Below are 22,820 nucleotides of genomic sequence, written 5' to 3'. Positions count from 1 at the left end.
TCGTGGTATCCACCAGGTTGTTGCTGGGGTTCAGAATTCTTGCTGTCAAAAAAATACAAGTAACCCAGGAGGGTCCTCATAAGAGATGGGATTTAAACTGGTTGAACACTACTTTATCATTGATGACTTATCTTTAGTTGTTCTCCTGCAGCAAATGCTCAATTGCAGAGCTGCTGGGTCATCTGATAGTAGTGTAGGCCACATTCAAGAAGCTTATTAACCCTTTAGGTGCTTCACATGAATTACAGTAATTTAATGTGGAAAGAAAAACATTGACATTTTACTTTTTTTCATCAAAATTTTATTTTAGCCACAATTTTTTTTCATTTTCACAAGGGTAACATGATAAAAAGTGGACCCCAAAATTTGTTGTGGAATTTCACATGAGTATATTGATATACCATATGTTTGGGTGCCAGTGGCGTAGCGTGGGGGGGCAGGGGGGGGCGGTCCGCCCCAGGCGGCACGTGTGTGGGGGCGGCGCGGCAGCAGCAGCAATTCCTCTCTGTGGGAGAAGTACGGAGGCACAGTGCAGTGCAGCGGCAGGCAGGGAGCGATCACAGCAGCTCCGCTGCCTGCAAGAGGGAATAGCAGGAGCGGAGCTGCAAGGGTCCGTCCTGCTTCCTGACCGGAGGATGCACTTCCTGTTTGACACAGAGGAGCGCCGCTGAATGACGTCATCATTCAGCGGCCGCTGCTGTGTGAGCGAGGAAGCGCGGGCGATGCTGCGGACAGGTGAGAGGAGAGAGGTGGTGTCTGTGTGTATGTATGTCTGTGTGTGTATGTATATGTACGTGTGTATGTCTGTCTGTGTGTGTGTATGTCTGTATGTCTGTGTATGTGTGTGTGTGTGTGTATGTCTGTCTGTGTGTGTATGTATGTATGTATGTATGTATGTGTGTGTATGTCTGTGTGTATGTCTGTGTGTGTGTCTGTAGGTTAGCCTGGCCCTGGAGGAGATGGGGACATGAGAAGACCGTGATGGGGAGAGAAGGCCATGATGCCTGGGGTGACGGGAGAAGGCCATGAGGGGTTAATGGGAGAAGGCCATGAGGGGGTAATGGGAGAAGGCCATGAGGGGGTAATGGGAGAAGGCCATTATGGGGGTAATGGGAGAAGGCCTTGAGGGGGTAATGGGAGAAGGCCATGTGGGGGTAATGGGAGAAGGCCATGATGAGAGTAATGAGAGAAGGCCTTGAGGGGGTAAGGAGAGAAGGCCATGATGGGGATAATTGGAGAAGGCCATGAGGGGGTAATGGGAGAAGGCCTTGAGGGGGTAATGGGAGAAGGCCATGTGGTGGTAATGGGAGAAGGCCATGTGGTGGTAATGGGAGAAGGCCATGATGGGGGAGATGCAGAGAAGGCAATGATGGGAGCGATGGGGTGATGGAGCAGGCAATGATGGGGGTGATGGAGCAGGCAATGATGGGAGTGAGGGGGAGAAGGCAGTGATGGGGTGATGGAGAAGGCAATGATGGGAGTGATGGGGAGAAGACAATGATGGGGTGATGGAGCAGGCAATGATGGGAGTGATGGGGAGAAGGCAATGATGGGGGTGATGGGGAGAATTCAATGATGGGGGTGATGGAGAGGGCAATGATGGGGTGGTGGGGGAGAAAGCAAAGATAGTGGTGGGGAGAAGAAAATGATGGAGGTGGTGAAGAGGGCAATGATGGGGTGGGGGAGAGGACAATAGTGGGATGCAAGGGGAGGAGGACAATGAGGGGTGTGGGGGATTGGGATGGGAGGAAGGGGGACTTATAATGGCCTTAGGAACAGGGGGAGGTGGAGGAAGACATTATCGCTTATTATGTCTAACACAGTCCCTTAGTATATAGTGTACTCACTATGTCTAACACAGTCCCTTAGTATATAGTGTACTCACTAATTCTGTATAACACCATCCTTAGTTACATAGTTTCCTCTTTTATTATGCATAACACCATCCCTTATTACGTATCATACTCTCTAGTTATATATGATGCCGTCCCTTATTATATAGCTTCCTCTGCTGTTATGTATAGTGCTGTCTCTTACATAGTGTATTCTTGTTAATTTTGTTATTTACAGTGCCCTCTTTTATTACATACTCCTCTCTCTTTTTAGATATAAAATGACTGCTGATTGAGGAGCCGGCGACCAAACTACCAGTCCATCAGCTCCTCCATTAGAAAGGAAGCTTTCCCATGCTCCATCATCAGCCATCATTGCATTATACAGCCAACAAGACAGGACAGTATGTAATAAAAAACAGAGCTCTATATAATCCAATATGTAAGGGACGGTACTGTACATAACAAGAGAGGGCACTGTGTAAGGGACAGCAATATACATAATAAAGGAGACTATGTAATATATACCTGTATGTGTGTGTGTGGCTATATAATATCAATATCTATCTATGTATGTATACATACACACACACATAGAAAACAAAAAGCAAAAACACAAATATCCTGAACTAAAAAGTAAAAAATGTATACTGCAAATAATGCATAAAGGTAATAATAATAAGGGTATTTAGTAAACATAATTTTGATCAAAATAATGTACAAGCCATCCCGCCACGTCACGGCAACCCTTGTGGGACAGTCCCTACTCTAGTATTTAAAACCTTCTCACTTGCCAAGTGGCGTGAATGTGAACAAGGGTCGAGCGCCTGAACCACTTGTAACAGTGTAGGCCAGACTGGATGGCTTTCCCAGCTCAGAAAGAGGGCGGTCACACCCATATATGCACTGAATGCACAATGAAATGAATAAAAAACAAATCTGAACTGAGAATAGTAAGTTAATGTGTATGCACAATGTAAGCGCATATAAACACATGACCATTAACCAGAGAAAACAAAAAGCAAAAACACAAATATCCTGAACTAAAAAGTAAAAAATGTATACTGCAAATAATGCATAAAGGTAATAATAATAAGGGTATTTAGTAAACATAATTTTGATCAAAATAATGTACAAGCCATCCCGCCACGTCACGGCAACCCTTGTGGGACAGTCCCTACTCTAGTATTTAAAACCTTTTCACTTGCCAAGTGGCGTGAATGTGAACAAGGGTCGAGCGGCTGAACCACTAGTAACAGTGTAGGCCAGACTGGATGGGACTAGAGTAGGGACTGTCCCACAAGGGTTGCCGTGACGTGGCGGGATGGCTTGTACATTATTTTGATCAAAATTATGTGTTTTTGCTTTTTGTTTTCTCTGGTTAATGGTCATGTGTTTATATGCGCTTACATTGTGCATACACATTAACTTACTATTCTCAGTTCAGATTTGTTTTTTATTCATTTCATTGTGCATTCAGTGCATATATGGGTGTGACCGCCCTCTTTCTGAGCTGGGAAAGCCATCCAGTCTGGCCTAAGCTGTTACTAGTGGTTCAGCCGCTCGACCCTTATTCACATTCACGCCACTTGGCAAGTGAAAAGGTTTTAAATACTAGAGTAGGGACTGTCCCACAAGGGTTGCCGTGACGTGGCGGGATGGCTTGTACATTATTTTGATCAAAATTATGTTTACTAAATACCCTTATTATTATTACCTTTATGCATTATTTGCAGTATACATTTTTTACTTTTTAGTTCAGGATATTTGTGTTTTTGCTTTTTGTTTTCTCTGGTTAATGGTCATGTGTTTATATGCGCTTACATTGTGCATACACATTAACTTACTATTCTCAGTTCAGATTTGTTTTTTATTTTTTTTTTATACACACACATGTAGCTTTGACGCCATAAAAGGAGGGGGGCCCGGACACATTTCTTGCACAGGGGCCCCAAGCTGTCAGTGTCCACCCCCTGTCCGCCAAAATAATTTGTACTTTCTGCTTTTTTTTCTATCACAGTATTAAAAATTATTATTAAAAAAGCCATTAGGTCTTCATCCAGCATCATCAAGCTAATACATACATATATACAGAGAACTGCAAGAAGATGAAAGTCTAGAAATTTAGAAATAATAACAGCAGAGTTAGTAGCAGACTAAAAATTAGATCTTTGAGTGTAGTGTGGGCTCTTCGGATGCTTCCAAATTATCAACAACCAAAGGGGCGGCAAATTTTTCGACTGCCCCGGGTGCCACAAACAGTTGCTACCCCACTCTTGGGCGCATGGCAGGGCTTGGAAGGGAAGGAGTACCATTTGACTTTTTGAACAAAAAAAAGGCTGGAATCGAAAGTGGAAACCATGTCGGGTTTGGAGAGCCCCTGATGTACCTGAATGGAGGAACTCACCCACAAGTGACCCCATATTTGAAACTAGATGCTTCAAGGAAAGTATTATTATTATTATTTATTTATATAGCGCCATTAATTCCATGGTGCTGTACATGAGAAGGGAGTTACATACAAAGTTATAGATATCGTTAACAGTAAACAAGTTTCCACAACAAATTTACAATGACAAACTGGTACAGAGGGGAGAGGACCCTGTCCTTGCGGACTTACATTCTATGGGATAGCGGGGAAAAGACAGAAGGTCGGGGGTGCAGCAGCTCTGGTGGTGATGAGGCTGCAGCTCTGGCGGTGGTGAGGCGGCAGAATGGTTATTGCAGTCTGTAAGCTTTCCTAAGACGGGTTTTCAGGTTCAGTTTGAAGGATCTGAGGGTGGTGGATAATCGGACGTGTTGAGGCATGGCATTCCAGAGGATAGGGGATATTCGGGAGAAATCTTGGAGGCGGTTGTGTGAGGAACGAATAAGTGTGGAGGAGAGTAGGAGCTCTTGGGAGGATCGAAGAGTACATGAGGGAAGATATTGGGAGATTAGTTCAGAGATATAGGGAGGGGAAAGGTTGTGGATGGCTTTGTAGGTCAGTGTTAGTAGTTTGAACTGGATTCGTGGGGAATTGGGAGCCAACGGAGGAATTTGCAGAGGGGAGAGACTGGGGAGTAGCAAGGAGAGAGGTGGATTAGTCGGGCAGCAGAATTGCGGACAGACTGGAGTGGTGCAAGAGAGTTAGCAGGGAGGCCACAGAGGAGGGTGTTGCAGTAGTCAAGGCGGGAGATGATGAGGGCATGTACAAGAGTTTTAGTAGATTGAGGACTGAGGAAGCGATGGATTCTGGAAATATTTTTGAGTAGGAGGCGACAGGAGGTGGCAACAGATGGGACGTGCGGTTTGAAGGACAGGGCAGAGTCTAGAGTTACTCCAAGGCAGCGGATATCAGGTGCGGGAGAGAGCATGATGCCATTTACCATAATAGATAGATCGGGTAGGGAAGATACGTGAGATGGAGGAAAGATAATGAGTTCAGTTTTGTCTACGTTGAGTTTTAGGAAGCGAGAGGTGAAAAAGGAGGATCTGGCTGATAGACACTCCGGGATTCTGGACAGCAGAGAGGTGACACCTGGGCCATCGAGGTAGATCTGAGTGTCATCTGCATACAGGTGGTACTGGAAGCCATGGGACTTTATGAGTTGTCCTAGGCCAAGAGTATAGATGGGAAAAAAGTAGGGGCCCCAGGACAGAGCCTTGGGGGACTCCAACAGAGAGGGGGCGGGATGAGGAGGTAGTGTGGGAGTGGGAGACGCTGAATGTGCGCTCAGAAAGGTATGAGGAAATCCAGGATAGGGCAAGGTCTTTGATGCCAAGGGAAGAAAGAATCTGTAGCAGTAGGCAGTGGTCAACTGTATCAAAGGCAGAGGACAGGTCAAGAAGGAGGAGGATGGAGAATTGTCTGTTAGCTTTGGCTGTGAGTAAGTCATTAGTAATTTTGGTCAGGGCAGTTTCAGTGGAGTGGTGGGGGCGGAAGCCAGATTGCAGGATGTCAAGGAGGGAGTTAGATGAGAGATGGGAGGAAAGTTGAGCATCTAGAGTAAAGTCTAGAGAAAAGTTGAGTATCTAGAAAAGTAAAATCTAGAGAAAGTTGAGTATTTAGATGTGTGGTTAAAACCCTCAGGTGCTTCACAGAAGATTTAAAGTAGAGCTGTAAAAATAAAAATCACATTTTTCCCCACAAAAAATTTTTATTTAGCCCCTTTTTTTATTCTTACAATGATAACAGGAGAAAATAGACCCACAATTTGTTGTACAATTTCTCCTGAGTACGCCAATAACTGATATGTGAGGAAGAACTACTGTTTGGGCACATGGCAGCCCCTGAGGTGCATAAACAGTGGAAACCCCCACAAGTGACCTCATTTTGGAAACTAGACCCCTCAAGAAATGTATCCAGATGTGTGGGGAGCACCTTGAAGCCCCCAGGTGCTTCACAGAAATTTATAACTTTGCGCCGTGAAAATAAAAATAATTAAATCACATTTTTTCCCACAAAAATGTTGTTTTAGCCCCAAATTTTGCATTTTCACAAATATAGCAGCAGAAAGTGTTGTAAAATTTTGTTGTGCAATTTCTCCTGAGTACTACGATACCCCATATGTGTAGTAAAACTACTGTTTGGGCGCACAGCAAGACTCAGAAGGGAAAGAGCACCATTTGACTTTTTGTAAGCAAATTGTCTGGAATAGTTAGCGAATGCCATGTCGGGTTTGGAGAACCCCTGATGTGCCTAAACAGTGGAAACCCCCCCAAAAGTGACACCATTTTGGAAGTAGACTCCTCAAGGAATTTATCTAGATATATGGTGAGCACCTTGAACCCTCGGGTGCTTCACAGATGTTTATAACGTTAACCTGTCAAAATGAAAAAATACATTTGTCCCACAAAAATATTGGTTTTGCCCCACATTTTCATTTTCTCGAGGGTAACTGGAGCAAAATGGACCATACACTTTGCTGTACAATTTCTCCTGAGTACATCGATATCTTGTATATTGTTGAAAACTATTTTTGAGGCACAGCTCACAGTGCAAAGTTCAAAAGGGAAGGAGCGCCATATTGGAATTCAGATTTTGCTGGAATGGTTTGAGGGTGCTGTGTGACATTGGAGAGCCCCTGAGGTGCCAGAACAGCAGAAGCCCCCAATACGTGACATCATTTTACAATCTAAACCTGTGCCTCAAAGAAATTGATACCATTGGCTGGTGAAGAAATAATAATTACATTTTTACTGCTAAAATGTTTTATTCCAAAATTTGTATTTATTTTATTATTTTATAAGTGCTAATAGAAAAAAAATGGAGCTCTCAGTTTGCTGTGCAATTTCTCCTGATTGTGCCAGTACCTTACATGCAATCGAAAACAGTGCCATACTATAGTGCAGATTTTACTGTTATGGTTTGTGGGTGCCATGACCCACTGTTAGAGCCCCTGAGGTGCCAGAACAGCAGAACCACCAATAATTGTCCCCAACTGACAAATTACACTGCTCAGTTAGTTCAGCTAAGGGTGCATTGATCATATTAACACCACGGGTGTGTCACAGAATTTTACACCATTGGGCAGTGAAGAATAATAATAATTACATTTTTACAGCCAAAATTTTATTTTAGCCCCAGATTTTACATTTTCACACGCAAAATGGGTAAAAATGACACCAACGTTTTGTCCCACAAATTATGTTGAATGTGGAAATATGCCATATGTGGCTGTACAGTACTGTACAGTCACATGACAAGGCTCGAGGGAAATGGAGTGCTATTTGTCTCCTGCTGCACAGATATTCCTAAAATTATTTGTAGACTCCATATACAAAGCCCTTAAGTGCTATAAGAGCAGAATCCCCTATCAAGTGACCCCATTTTGAAAATTATGCACCTTTGAGAATTTTTCTACAGATACACTGAAGATTTGACACCATGGGTGATTTCCAGAAGCAAGCAGTAGTGGATGTTGCTGAGTGAAAATTGCTAGTTTGCTATTGTAGTGCCCAGTACATTATGGCCAACTAGTGATTCAGGAGACATTATAGGGCATATTCTGCCTGGGTGTCTGTCTGAATCATGTATTTCAGAGAGTTACACAGAAAACTTGATGTAAGCGGTCGGTATAGAACGAAGAATAAACATGAACCGAGTCTTACTATGATCTTTGGGACGCAGAATAAAAAAAATCAATAGTAGGTCAAGAATTAGTTTTATTTATTTTTTACACCAATCTTCTTGTGGTATAAATGATTACACGACTTTATTCTTCGGGTCAGTGTGATTACAGCGATGCCAGATTTACACAGTTTTTTATGTTTGGCTGCTGTCACACACTAAGGCTGAGTTCACATTAATGTTTGGGGGCATTGCGGAGGGCTGCGTATTTCCTCCATTAAGCTCCGCCTACTTCCACATACTTCTGCATGCATCCTGTGTACCTATCTTTAACATTGGATATGCAGGACATGCAGATGTATGCCGATGTATGCGGATGCGTTGTTTTGATGCGCCCGCCTTCCGCACAAAACGCAACTTGTGTAGGGGGTGGACTGACCTGTGGACCTGTCTGATGTGGAAAGAAACATGTAAAAGATGATGTGCACTATGCTTTATTATGCTGTATGTGTATGGATAACAGCTGAAATTAGTACAGGATGACGTAGTACTGGGTTTTGGCCACAAGATGGAGACAGCAGTGAGGAAAGGACTCAATAACAGCCTTAGGCTAGGGAAATCATGGTGGGTGGAGTCACAGGACTGGGAAGGGGATTTCCAGAAGGAGGAGATAAAAAGGAAGGAGAGTCCCAGGGGAGGGCAGACAACCAGGAGGAGGATAGAAGCGAGAAGAGCTCAGGAGAGGACGGAGGAAGGAAGAGCTCAGGAACGATAGAAGAGAGAGAGACGGTCAATCAGAGAGGGGGGTGGCCCTGAGAGGACATCTGCAGGACAGGACGGCAGTGAATAAAAGAGGCCTGGGGTACCGGACGGCTGGATACCGAAGAGTAAGTGTTACAGCGGGCAGACTCAGCCAGGGGGAAGCGCTGTGGCCGTGGGCCTTATGGCAGCCACGGTGAAGGAACCTGGAGGGGCTTTGCCAATAGGAACAGCAGGAGGTGACGGGTACCCGGGCCTTGGGGTAGTGTTATGAATGAGTCACCGGAGGAGGAAAAAACAAAAATGCAAGCTAAGTCCAGAAAACCGGAGAGGTTGGTAGCTAACGGATTGCAGACCCCTGATCCTATTCACACAACTAACAGTAGCCGTGAAGTGTTCCTATGGTGATCCTAGACACCTCGTCACAGCCGGAGAGCTAAATAAGCCTAAAGAAAGAAAGGGGAAATCTAAACTGCCCCAGAGCAGACCCCAAAGCAATAGACAGCCCCCAACATGTATTGTCTGTGAAAACAGATGAAAACACAAACACAGACAGAAAGACAGGCAGAGCAAACGATGGGGCCCAACTAACTAGATAGGAAAGGACAGAAAAGATGCTAGCTGCAATCCGCAAAAACCCTACCAAAAATGTCCCAACACGCCTGATAGGAAGAATGGCCCTGAAGTCACTAGACTTCAAAATCCCTATATCAGCACTCCGATATATTCTGAAGACAGAGCAAAAGAGATTTAACCGATTAGGGACAAAAATGGAAATTCAGCAAAGCCCCAGCCGAGGCTGGCTGAACACAAAACTAAGCAAATCAGACAAAATCTCATGGAACAATAACAGAGCTAAACTTAGCTTTAGCAGACAGGAACTGAACTGGAGACCAGAGCTCAGAGCAGAGAAATCACCAGCAACCTCACAGGGCGTCGACTGCCTTATATCCACTCAGAGATTCCGGATGTCCAATCGCAATCCACCTGTTCAGGTGACAGGTTTCTCCCATCCAAATCAGTTTCACCACCTCCTTTCACCAGCAGAGGGAGTTCATCGGACATCAAAGGTGAACGAGAAAATGAGCTCACAACAGTACCTCCCCCTTGAGGAGGGGTCACCGAACCCTCATCCACGCCACTAGGCCGATCAGGATGGGCCCGATGAAAAGCACAAACCAATCTTTTGTCATGAATATCAGATGCAGAGACCCAAGAATTAGCCTCCTGGCCATAACCCTTCCACTTAACCAAATACTGGAGTCTCCGTCTAGCCAGACAAGAATCCAGTATCTTCTCAACCTCATATTCCACATTACCTTCAACCAATACAGGGTCAGGAGGTGCCACCACAAGAACTACTGGCTCAACAAACCTCTTCAACAGAGACTTATGAAACACGTTATGGATCTTAAATGTAACAGGAAGAGCCAATCGAAAAGAGACCGGATTAAGAATCTCCAAGATCTTGTAAGGTCCAATAAATCTAGGTTTAAACTTTGGAGAAGCCACCTTCATAGAGATATTCTTTGATGACAACCAAACCATATCACCCACCGTAAACCGGGGACCAATGGTCCTATGTCAGTTGGAAAACCGCTGGGCCTTTTCCTGGGAGAGAGAGAACTTATCCACCACTTGGTCCCAGATCTGGTGCATTCTCTCCACCACAGTGTCAACACCTGGGCAGGCAGAAGACTCCACCTGCCCTGAAGAGAATCGAGGATGAAACCCAAAGTTACAAAAAAAGGTGACATCAAAGTGGCAGAACTAGCTCTATTATTTAAAGCAAATTCGGCCAAGGGCAAAAATGAGACCCAATCATCCTGATCAGCAGAGATAAAACATCTCAAATAAGACTCCAAAGTCTGGTTTGTTCTCTCCGTCTGTCCATTGGTCTGAGGGTGAAACGCAGAGGAGAAGGACAACTGAATTCCCAGCTTGGAACAAAAAGTCCTCCAAAATCTAGAGACAAACTGAACTCCTCTGTCAGATACAATGTTCTCAGGAATCCCATGCAAGCGAACGACCTGTTGCAAAAACAAGGGCACCAACTCTGAGGAAGATGGCAACTTAGGGAGTGGTACAAGATGGACCATCTTAGAAAATCTATCACAAATCACCCAGATAACAGTCATTCTCTGAGAGACAGGTAGATCAGAAATAAAATCCATTGAAATATGGGTCCATGGCCTCCTGGGCACCGGCAAAGGCATCAACAACCCACTAGAGCGAGAACAAGGTTTAGACCGAGAGCAAGTCCCACACTACTGCACAAAATTCCTGACATCACGAGATAAGGCAGGCCACCAAAAAGACAGACTCACCAAATCTCTAGTACCAAAAATACCTGGATGACCAGCCAATGCGGAGCAATGAACTTCAGACATTACTCTCTTTCTCCACTGGTCAGGAACATACAACCTTCCAATGGGACAACGCTCAGGTTTGTCCTCCTGAAACTCTTCCAGAGCACGTCTCAAATCGGGCGAGATGGCAGAAAGAACTACCCCCTCACCTAAGATGGTAGCAGGCTTGGTCACAATAGGAGAATCAGCAAAGAAACTCCTAGAGAAGGCATCTGCCTTGACATTCTTAGTGCCCGGAAGAAAAGAGACCACAAAATCAAAACGTGTGAAAAACAAGGCCCAACTAGCCTGTCTAGGATTCAAGCATTTGGCCGACTCAAGGTAAATCAAATTCTTGTGGTCAGTGAGGACCACGACTTGATGTCTAGCTCCCTCCAACCAATGTCTCCACTCCTCAAATGTCCATTTCATGGCTAACAGTTCCCGATTCCCCACATCATAGTTGTGTTCAGATGGGGAGAACTTTCGGGAAAAGAAAGCACAGGGATTCATTTTAGATGTTACCGGATCTTTTTGGGACAAACCAGCTCCTGCACCAATCTCAGAAGCGTCCACCTCTACCTGAAACAGGAGTGAGACATCAGGTTGCCCCAAAACTGGAGCAGAAGTGAACCTCCGCTTCAGCTCCTGAAAGGAAGAAATAGCCTCTGGAGACCAATTCAGCACATCAGCACCCTTCTTAGGGTTTGGCAATACCAGAAAAATTAGCTATAAATTTACGATAAAAATTAGCAAAACCCAAAAACTTCTGGAGGGCCTTCAAAGAAGTGGGCTGAACCCAATCATAAATGGCCTGTATCTTGGCCGGGTCCATTTCAATAGTTGACGGAGACAAAATAAATCCCAAAAATGAAATCCTCTGTACACCAAAAAGGCATTTCGATCCCTTAACATACAGGGAATTCTCCCTCAAAATCCAGAACACACTCCGAACATGTTCCACATGAGAGTCCCAATCCCTGGAAAAGATCAAAATATCATCCAGATAGATGATCAAAAATTTATCCACAAAGTTCTGGAAAATATCATTCATGAAGCACTGGAAGACAGAAGGGGCATTAGTGAGCCCAAAAGGCATCACCAGGTACTCAAAATGTCCCTTCGGAGTATTAAACGCTGTCTTCCATTCATCCCCATGCTTAATGAGAATAAGATTATACGCCCCCCTGAGGTCAAGCTTGGTAAACCAGCAAGCACCTTTAGCTCTGGAGAATAGATCAGAAATCAGGGGTAACAGATACTATTATTTAACAGTAATTTTGATGAGGGATCGATAGTCAATACAAGGCCTTAATGAACCATCTTTCTTGGCCACGAAAAAAATCCCAGCACCCAAGGGTGAAGAGGATGGTCTAATATGAACCTTCTCCAATGACTCCTTAATATAAGATCGCATAGCCTCGTGCTCGGGTACAGATAAATTGAAAAGTCAACCCTTGGGAAATTTACACCCAGGGCTCAGCTCAATTGTACAGTCATAACTCCTATGAGGAGGCAAAGACGCAGACTTATTCTCACTAAATACATCATAAAAATCAGCCAAATAGTCAGGAACATCATGCGACTGGGGAGAGGTGGAGAAAACAGGAGCGTCACTAAGAGCACACCGACAACCCCAACTCACCACAGACACAGATTTCCAATCCAAAACTGGATTATGGATTTGCAACCAGGGAAACCCCAGAACAATGGTATCATGCAAATTATGCAACACCAAAAATCTACAATTTTCTTGATGGTCTGGGGCGACCCGCATTACCACCTTGGTCCAAAACTGAGGTTTATTCTTCGCCAAAGGCGTAGCATCAATACCCCTCAAAGGAATAGGCGTCCACAGAGGTGTCATAGGAACCCCACAACGTTTAGCAAAATCCAAGTCCATCAGGTTCAGAGACGCTCCTGAATCCACAAAAGCCTTAGCGGAAAATGTGGACAGGGAGCAGATCAGAGTAATTGCCAGAAAAAACTTAGGTTGTACACCACCCACAGCAAATGTGTGTGCAAAACGTTTCTCTCGTTTAGGGCAGACAGAAATAATATGAGAGGCATCTCCACAGAAAAAAACACAGCTTATTACGCCTCCTGAACTCCTGACGTTGCGCCCTAGAAAAAACTATCACATTGCATAGGTTCAGACATTTGCTCAACAGGTGGCAACATCTCTCGTGTAATTTTACGTTCACGTAAACGCCGATCAACCTGAATGACTAATGACATAGAATTGTCAAGACCAGAGGGAACAGGAAATCCCACCATAGTATCTTTTACAGTTTCTGACAAACCCTTCCAAAAGAGAGCTGCCAAGGCACCATCATTCCAGGTAGTAAGGACCGCCCACTTTCGGAATTTTTGACAGTACAACTCTGCAGAATCCTGACCCTGGCTCAATGCCAACAGGGCTTTTTCAGCTTGATCAATAGCATTAGGTTCATCATACAACAACCCCAAGGCTTGAAAAAATGCATCCACATTAGTTAGAATAGGATCATCAGGTGTCAAAGAAAACGCCCAATCCTGGGGATCGCCGCACAGCAAAGAGATGACAATTTTAACCTGCTGCGCAGAGCTCCACGGTGAGCTAGGCTTCAAGGCAAGAAATAATTTACAATTATTCTTAAAATTCAAAAATGTAGACCGATCCCGAAAAAACACATCAGGAGTAGGGATCTTTGGTTCAGCAGCATGTGAATGAGCAAGATAGGTGGAAATTCCCCGCACTTCAGCAGTAAGCTGCTCCACACGATCAGACAATTGCTTAATCTCCATTAAGAAAAAATTCCTCCTACGGCCCCAGAGAGAAAGAGGAAAAAATATACATAAAAAAAAATTCTGACACTTTTTTTTTTTTTTACAATTCTTTCCTGCTATTGAGTACCCTAGAATCTGCGGTATGGCTGGTGATTCTGTTATGAATGAGTCACCGGAGGAGGAAAAAACAAAAATCCAAGCTAAGTCCAGAAAACCGGAGAGATTGGTAGATAAAGGATTGCAGACCCCTGATCCTACTCACACAACTAACAGTAGCCGTGGAGTGTTCCCACGGTGATCCTAGACACCTCGTCACAGCCGGAGAGCTAAATAAGCCTAAAGAAAGAAAGGGGAAATCTAAACTGCCCCAGAGCAGACCCCAAAGCAATAGACAGCCCCCAACATGTATTGTCGGTGAAAACAGATGAAAACACAAACACAGACAGAAAGACAGGCATAGCAAACGATGGGGCCCAACTAACTAGATAGGAAAGGACAGAAAAGATGCTAGCTGCAATCCGCAAAAACCCTACCAAAAATGTTCCAACACGTCTGATAGGAAAAACGGCCCTGAAGTCACTAGACTTCAAAATCCCTATATCAGCACTCCGATATATTCTGAAGACAGAGCAAAAGAGATTTAACCGATCAGGGACAAAAATGGAAATTCAACAAAGCCCCAGCCGGGGCTGGCTGAACACAAAACTAAGCAAATCAGACAAAATCTCATGGAACAATAACAGAGCTAAACTTAGCTTTAGCAGACAGGAACTGAACTGGAGACCAGAGCTCAGAAAAGAGAAATCACCAGCAACCTTACAGGGCGTCGGCTGCCTTATATCCACTCAGAGATTCCGGATGTCCAATCGCAATCCACCTGTTCAGGTGACAGGTTTCTCCCATCCAAATCAGTTTCACCACCTCCTTTCACCAGCAGAGGGAGTTCATCGGACATCAAAGGTGAACAAGAAAATGAGCTCACAACAGGGCAGAAGCTGTCGTGTATGCCGTGGATGTCAAGAGGGCACCCAGTAAAGTTTGGACCGGGTTGAACAAGCTCCTGTGTCTGTCGTCAGTCCATCTTGCGGCCGAAAGGGACCTCCCTCCAGTCGGCACACGTACTACAAAGTGGCGTAGTCAGCAGGATCATCACCTCCCAATACACCAACGCAGGCAGTGAGAGGACGCCGAAGATTCAAAGGACCTAAGCTGAACATGCTGAAGATTGTGCCTGAGTAAATTACAATTTTGGCTGTGATTGGAATAGCCAGGTTTAATTAGAAGAACTCCAAACAAAAGACTTTGTGCCCCTGCAGAAATGGCTGTTGCACTTAAGTGCCTGAAAGAACCAGAGGAGTTTGGTGGCACATTGGACTACCGGGGGCAGCTATGCCAAGCCCGCCCCTGGGGGTAGCGGTGTACATCCAGTGACAGTCGCCCCTTCCCACTGAACACTGGAAAATGGGTGGAGGGGCCGGCCCATGCCCCACTCAGGAACGGGTGTGACACCACTTATCAGGCTGGGTGCAGCTGCTTGGTGCCATTGAGCCTCGGAAGAACGGACATGATGAGACGTTGCAGCTGCCATGGCCTTGGACGGGTGGAGTGGCAATGGCAGCGGGAGGTCGAGGCTCGCTGCATCACCTGTGCCTGGGAATCACAGCCAGCATACCGGACACTTACCAAGAATGAAGATCCTCGGACCAAGCTGGGGTCGCTGACACCTAGACCTGCGGAGCGGAGGGAAGAACTGTGTCTGTCCGCAGCAGCGGCCGTACTGAAGCGACCATTGGAGAAACTGCCACTGACGTGTCCTGCGGAACCATTGGGCCTGGAGGCCAGTCCTGCCGGATGGCGGAATGAAGAGAAGCAGTGGACACCAAGCGAAGGGACCGGAAGCAGAAGAGGACCGGCAAGACCCTTCCCGCAGGTGATGGCTGATGACATAGAGCCCGTCCAGCGGGAGGAAGCTGGCGGAATCGCGGAAACATCAGCCGCTCGGGTGCCTGAGTCCTCGGAGGAGCTGCAGAGTCGGGGAAGGTGAGCAATTCCCCGCCCTGGCTGGTGGCCTCAGCCTTCCCGCCCGGCCTCCACTCACTCACTGCACCGGCGCCCGACGAATCCGCGGCCTATGCTGGGCCGGCTGCCATCCACGCCATCGACCCCCGGCCTCCTTGCCTGGCTTCTCCCCGTCCCACGTCACCTGAGTGGAGTGGGCCTGCGGCCTACACGGGCCGTCTGTCTGGATTGCCGATATCACCGCCCAGGAAAAGAACAAGGAGCGGGAGGTCTGGGCGGCCCTCCATGAGAAGGGGAAACTGCCATGTCTGTTCCCCGGAGCCACGGGCGGATCATGTATACCAACATTGAGTGGGGCTATGGATTCATTATGGAGGCAGAGACTGGCCACAAAGTCTACCTTAATGCAGCCTCCATTAAACATGGGAGAGCCCTGCAGATGGGGGACTGGGTGTCCTTCTACCAGGAGTACTGCCCCCACAGCTACTATGCGGTAGCCGTAATCGTGTACCCCAAAGAGTACGAAACTCCGTGAAGGAGAGGTGGACTCCTGGGTCTCGGGCACCAAGGACACTTGTGGCCCAGGGACTGCCAGACATCCCGGGGGCCCCACGGCTCTGGAGTTCCCCTCTGCAGGTGAAGAACATCAGCCGTCAGGAGATGGCCCGGAGCACCGTTGATGTTCACGGACTACCGGGACTGCTGCGCAACGTTGAGCAGCTCAGGGGACTGTTCTGCGTCCCCTCGGGGAAAGAAGCTCTGTACCTGATGCAGCCGGGATGTGGTGGGTGGTACGTTCCGCAAAGGAAGGGGGCGCTCTTGTGTTGACAAATATGTTCATAATGGTTGATAATGTCTACGTAAATATTTAGAGTTATTATTATGCCGAGGGATATTAGCGGATATGCTGAATAGTTAAAAAGGGAAAAGTTAATTAGTAATAATGGTTAAATAAATATTTAAGGGTAGAGGTAATGAGCGTATTTAACGGAAATAATGTAAATGTTGCCAGAAAAGTTGGTAAAATTGTTATATTGGAAAATGTTCAAGAAAGAGGGCCAAAAATGTGAAGAAGTGGAAAATGCTTGCCATGACTAATCATAAATGAAGGGGTAAGAAAGTTTGTAATTTGGAACAGACAGTGATCCACAGGTCAGGTCCTAGTTGGAAAATACCCAGTGCAGAAGAAAAGGGAAGGCAGTGACCTGGTAAGCCAGAGCCTTGGTCACTCCACCCCTAGAGTGGAGCACAGTTCTGGAAAGTGAGAACAGTAGGGGGAGAACACCTGTTAAGGAGTCCGGGTGATCCTACCCCAATGAATGAAAATTGCGCCAATGAGTAGCCATCAGCTACTCGGAGTTTGCCTACTCCCGGCTCTGCCCAGCACCCCGTATCAAGCTAGAGGGCTCTGGGCGCTGCTTAGGCAAACCGGCCACATGGGCAAAAGAAAGTGGGAAAGGGAAAACAAAGGGTATGGGATTGTCGGGGACGACAATGGTCAAAAGAAGGGAGAATGTAGGGGGTGGACTGACCTATGGACGTGTCTGATAAAGAGCCAAATGTAAAGGGATAATGTATATAGTGCTTTATTCTGATTTGTATGTATATGTGTGGGACACAGCTAGGATGAGGGAAAGATGGTGTAGTACGGAGTTTTGACCACAAGATGGGGACATAGAGTAGTGAGAAAAGGACTCAACAGCAAGCCTTAGGCTAGGGAAACTGCATAGTCATGGTGGGCGGAGTTACGTGACTGAGAAGGGGATTTCCAGAAGGAGGAGATATAAGGAAGGAGAGTCCCAGGGGTAGGGCAGACACCCAGGAGGAGAGAAGTGGGAAGAGCTCAGGAGAGGATGGAGGAAGGAGAAGCTCAGGAAAGGTAGAAGAGAAAGAGACGGTTACTCAGAGAAGGTGGTGGCCCTGAGAGGACAGCTGCAGGACGGGACGGCAGTGACTAACGGAGGTCTGGGGCTCAGGACGGCTGGAAACCGAAGAGTGAGTAAGTGTTACAGCAGGCAGACCTGGTGGGGGAAGCTCTGTGGCTGTGGGCTTAATGGCAGCCACAGTGAAGGAACCTAGGGGGTCTTCACGAACAGCAGCAGAAGGGAGGTGACAGGTACCCAGGCAAGGGAGCAGAAGTTGTTGTGTCTGCTGTGGATGTCAAGAGGACACCCAATAAAGTTGGACCTGATTGAACGGATTTTTGCGTCTGTCTCCTGTCTGTTCCGCAGTCGAAAGCGACCACCCCCAGTCGGCCCACATACTAAAGTTGCATTTCCGTGCGGTCAGCGGGCGCGTCAAAACAACGCATCCGCATACATCCGCGTGTCCAATGTTAAAGATATGTTCTCAGGATGCATGCAGAAGTATGCGCAAGTAGGTGGAGCTTAACGGAGGAAGTACACAGCCCTCCACAAAGCCCCCGAACGATAATGTGATCTTAGCCTAAAAGACGCTATTTTTGCAAAAACTATTTTTTTCAGAGACATATTTTGAGAGCTATAATTTTTCCATGTTATTGCTGACAAAGTCATGTGATGGCTTGCTGTTTGCGGGATGACTTGACATTTTTATTGGTACCATTTTCAGGCAAATTACATTTTTTGATCGCTTTCTACTCCTATTTTTGGAAGGCAGAATGAACAAAAATCCACAATTCAGGAATTGATTTTTGGGGATGTTTTATGCCATTCCGCGTTTGGTAAAATTGGTAAGGCAGTTTTATTCTGGGTCAGTACGATTACAGCGATACCCAATTTATATTGTTTTTTTTTTGTTTTGGCGCTTTTACACAATAAAAACTATTTTATAGAAAAAACAATTATTCTTGCATCGCTTTATTCTGAAAGCTATAACTTTTTTATTTTTCTGCTGATGGAGCTGTATGGTGGCATGATTTTTGTGAGACAAGATGACGTTTTCAGCGGTACCATTTTTATTTATGAAAATAAACAAGCCATCATCAGCTCACCAGATTGAGAAATGCCTGAGACGAGGGTACAGTGCATGGAAGCTTCTGTCTGGTTTCCTGAGCAAGGAACCATGAGAAGGAAGGAGGAAAATCCAGCAATGACAGAATTTTTTTTTAAAATATCACATTTATTGTAAATGTTAAAAAAAGGGGGAGAAAGTTATAAAAATTGGGGGTAGATGTATGTGCTAAGCGTCAATGCGTTTCGAGCTATACAAGCTTCTGGTCTTGACAACTAACATGAGAAAACATTGAAAGTTATATAGCAATAAAAGGAGGTGTTGAATATATAAAAAAGAAAAAATAAAGGGAACACTATTCCATTTGCAACAGGCTGTTTGTGTTCCCTTTATTTCTTTGAGCAGTATATAACAACCAAGTAGCGGGAATTGTATACAGAAACATCTGCACAGCATATGGGCTAAATCCCCCCCAAGTCCAGGTGGGAGATCCGAGAGAAAGTGATGGAGAATGAAAGGACTAAAATCCTGTGGGATTTCAATATCCAGACGGATAAGCAAGTGTTGGCTAACCAACCAGACATTGTGATAGTAGACAAGGATCAGAAAACAGCAATGATAATAGATGTGGCAGTGCCAAGTGATAGCAACATCAGAAGAAGGAATATGAGAAGCTGGAGAAAGGGGCTCTCTAAACGTGACATGGCGACCGATCTCATTTCCAGCCAATTTTGCATTGAAAAGTCAAACGGCGCTCCTTCCCTTCCGAGCTCTGCCGTGCACCCAAACAGTGGTTTACCTGCATATATGGAGTATCAGCATACTCAGGACAAATTGTACAACAACTTTTGGGGTACAACTTCTCCTGCTACCCTTGGTAAAATAAAACAAATTGGATCTGAAGTAAATTTTTTGTGAAAAAAAAAGTTAAATGTTCATTTTTTTTAAAACATTCCAAAAATTCCTGTGAAGCACCTGAAGGGTTAATAAACTTTTTGAATGTGGTTTTGAGCACCTTCAGGGGTGCAGTTATTAGAATGGTGTCACTTTTGGGTCTTTTCTATCATATAGACCCCTCAAAGTTACTTCTAATGTGATGTGGTCCCTAAAAAAAAATGGTGGTGTAAAAATGGGAAATCGCTGGTCAACTTTTAACCCTTATAGCTTCCTAACAAAAAAAAATTTTGGTTACAAAATTGTGCTAATGTAAAGTAGACATGTGGGAAATGTTATTTATTTATTTATTAACTATTTTGTGTGACATATTTCTCTGTTTTAAGGGACTGAAAATTCAAAGTTGGAAAATTGCAACATTTTCAAAATTTTCACCAAATTTCCTTTTTTTTTTTTATCACAAATAAACGCAAGTCATATCAAAGAAATTTAACCACTATCATGAAGTGCCATATGTCAGAGAAAAACAGGGTCAGAATCACCAGGATCCATGGAAGCGTTCCAGAGTTATTATCTCATAAAGGGACAGTGGTCAGAATTGTAAAAATTGGCCCAGGCATTAACATGCAAACCATCCTTGGGGGTAGAGGGGTTAAAGAAGAAGTTACAGGTCTGTGAGAGCCAGAAATTTTGCATGTTTTTAGGTGACCAAATACTTATTTTCCACCATAATTTGAAAAATAAATCTTGCCAAATCAGACAAGGTGATTTTTGGATTTGTTTTCTCATTTTGACTCTCATAGTTGTGGTCTACTCATGATGTCAATTACATTCCTCTCTCATCTTTTTAATTGGGAGAACTTGCACAATAGGTGGCTGACTAAATACTTTTTTTTACCCACTGTATTTCATGTAATAAAATACAAATTAATTATGTGAGACTCTTACAATGTGATTTTCTGGTTTTTATTTTTAGATTTTGTCTCTCACAGTTGAAGTGTACCTAAGATAAAAATTACTGGCCTCTCCATTCTTTATAGGTGGGAAAACTTGCAATATCGGGAGTGTATCACATACTTATTTTCCTCACTGTACATTGTTTACCAACTAATAGGCTTATTGCTTTTTCAGTCATTTAATTACTTTACATGCTAATGCTGCTTTACTTATTTATCTCATCCCCTCCTGCTGTGTTGTGTTGCCGTTAGCGCATACTCACTGTGCCTTTTTAACCTTAGGTTAATATTGTTATGAATACTAATACAGATTTACATTATGTTATTCAATATTTCTGGCTGTATGTTTTTGTGAATAGGCCTATATACCGGTAAGTTTTGTTCTTTGCAGAAAATCAAAGGGAAGTTTTACTTTCTGGAAGTAGAAACATGGTATACATGTATGTACACTTTACTTTTCTATTAACCCCTTTCTGACATTGAATGTAAAATTCCGTGCCTGCGACCTGGGTCTATTTGACCAGGCACGGAATATTATGTCCATGCGATCGCCCTGATTCTGACACTCTCAGCGTTTTAACCCCCGAAATGCGGCGATCGAACATGATCGCAGCATTCCAGAAGCCGGCAGAGGGCTGACAGCCCCTCTACCTTTGGATCGGAGACCCTGCGGCGTGACGCGGGGTCCCGATCGTTGCCATGGTGACCCGATGTCATGATGATAACATCTGGGTCACCAGACTTAGCAAACTTGCTGATCATACCCAGTGCATGATGAGCAAGTTTGTCAGTCAGTGTAGAGCTGACAGTTTCTGCAGCATGGCGATGCTGCTTCATCGCCATGCTGTAGAAGCGACCAGCCTGCAAAAAATGATAATCCCATATTGGGACAAAGTAAAAAAGTTAAAAAAAAGTTTCAAAAGTTTTAAATAATTGTAAAAATATTTTAAAAATATAAAAAATAAAAAGATCAAAAGATATTGTATCTCTAAAGAAATACTTAAAAGAAACAGCAAAAAAACAATAAGAGTACACATATTTGGTATTACCACATCTGCAAAGACCTGACCTATAAAATTGTCCCACTAGTCAACCACTCTAGTGAACACCATGAAAAAATAAATAAAAAACAAGGCAAAAAACAATGCTTTTTCATCATGCTGCCGCACAAAAAGTTGAATAGAACCTGATCAAAAAGACCGATAAATAAACATGGTACTGCTGAAAATGTCATTTTGTCCTGCAAAAAACAAGCCATCATACAGCTCCATCAGCGGAAAAATAAAAAAGTTTTAGCACTTAGTATTTAAGCGATGCAAGAATAATTATCACTGGTCAACACAAAAATAATCAGCAAAGGTAATATGTCTGTTTTGTGGAGTTTGATGTGCCGATTCCAAAAATATGCTTAGTTGTGCTCTATCACATAAGGTTTTTGAGATAGAAGTATGTTTGTTATTATGTTATTTCTGCATTTTCAATGTATGTGGTTTTTCCTATATTATTCCCATTTCTTTGCTTATCTTACTTAATGACTGCTTCTTGGAAAGTCACATGTTATGAGGAGGAGCTAACTGTTATGAGGTGGTAAGATTTGAGTCAGTCAGAAAAGGATGGTGATGGCAGCAAGGACTGGTATGTGAGACTGACAGGAGACAGGCCTCTACAGGGATCTGAGCCCTGCCACAGGGAAATAGACAGCCGCCATTGTGAGAGGATTTTCACTGCATTTCTGGGAGGGCAAATCGGCTCAGAGGGAAGAAAACAGCTCGGCCACTGAGGTGTAACTGAGTGAGGGTCTCCACAGAGAGAGAACCTGAAAGCAGCCAATATCACACTGAGAAACTGCCTGTCTGCAAATGTTCATCTGTAAGGAATAGGTTGACCCATTAACTATATACAGTTGTGAGGTAATCTACCAGATTACCTCCAGTAAAATCAGTTCTAATAAGCTGCCTCTGTCATCTATGGGGAAATATCTACATATAGTTGGTTGGCTCATTTTATTTTGAGTTTGCCACCACCATTGAACTGAACCTGCTCTACTGTATGACCTGATTAAAAGGAGAAAAATGCTTTGACAGTATAAATCATGCAAAAAAGATTCTGCTGTGTGTGGTTCTTTTACACCAAAGGCCACGTACGTTTAATCACTCATGTTATTAAAAAGATGTACCAGATGTACTTTAAGTGTCCACTTGGTGATCAAGACAAAAGCTAGGCCCCTCATGTGATATGCTCAAGTTGTTCAAGTGGTCTT

The 22,820-nt window shown here is 44.4% G+C and overlaps 1 protein-coding gene across 1 annotated transcript in view; it reads right to left on the bottom strand.

Moving 5' to 3' along the window:
• Positions 1 to 22,820, bottom strand: part of LOC141101396 (interleukin-1 receptor-like 1) — a 148,355-nt gene that overhangs the window by 33,692 nt on the left and 91,843 nt on the right. The gene's annotated exons all lie outside the window — the stretch shown is intronic.

The sequence above is a fragment of the Dendrobates tinctorius genome, unplaced genomic scaffold (genome assembly GCF_039654945.1).
Source record: "Dendrobates tinctorius isolate UK_male_01 unplaced genomic scaffold, ASM3965494v1 ptg000117l, whole genome shotgun sequence".
In the NCBI taxonomy this organism is placed as follows: domain Eukaryota; kingdom Metazoa; phylum Chordata; class Amphibia; order Anura; family Dendrobatidae; genus Dendrobates; species Dendrobates tinctorius.
This window is presented reverse-complemented; position numbering and strand designations above follow the sequence as displayed.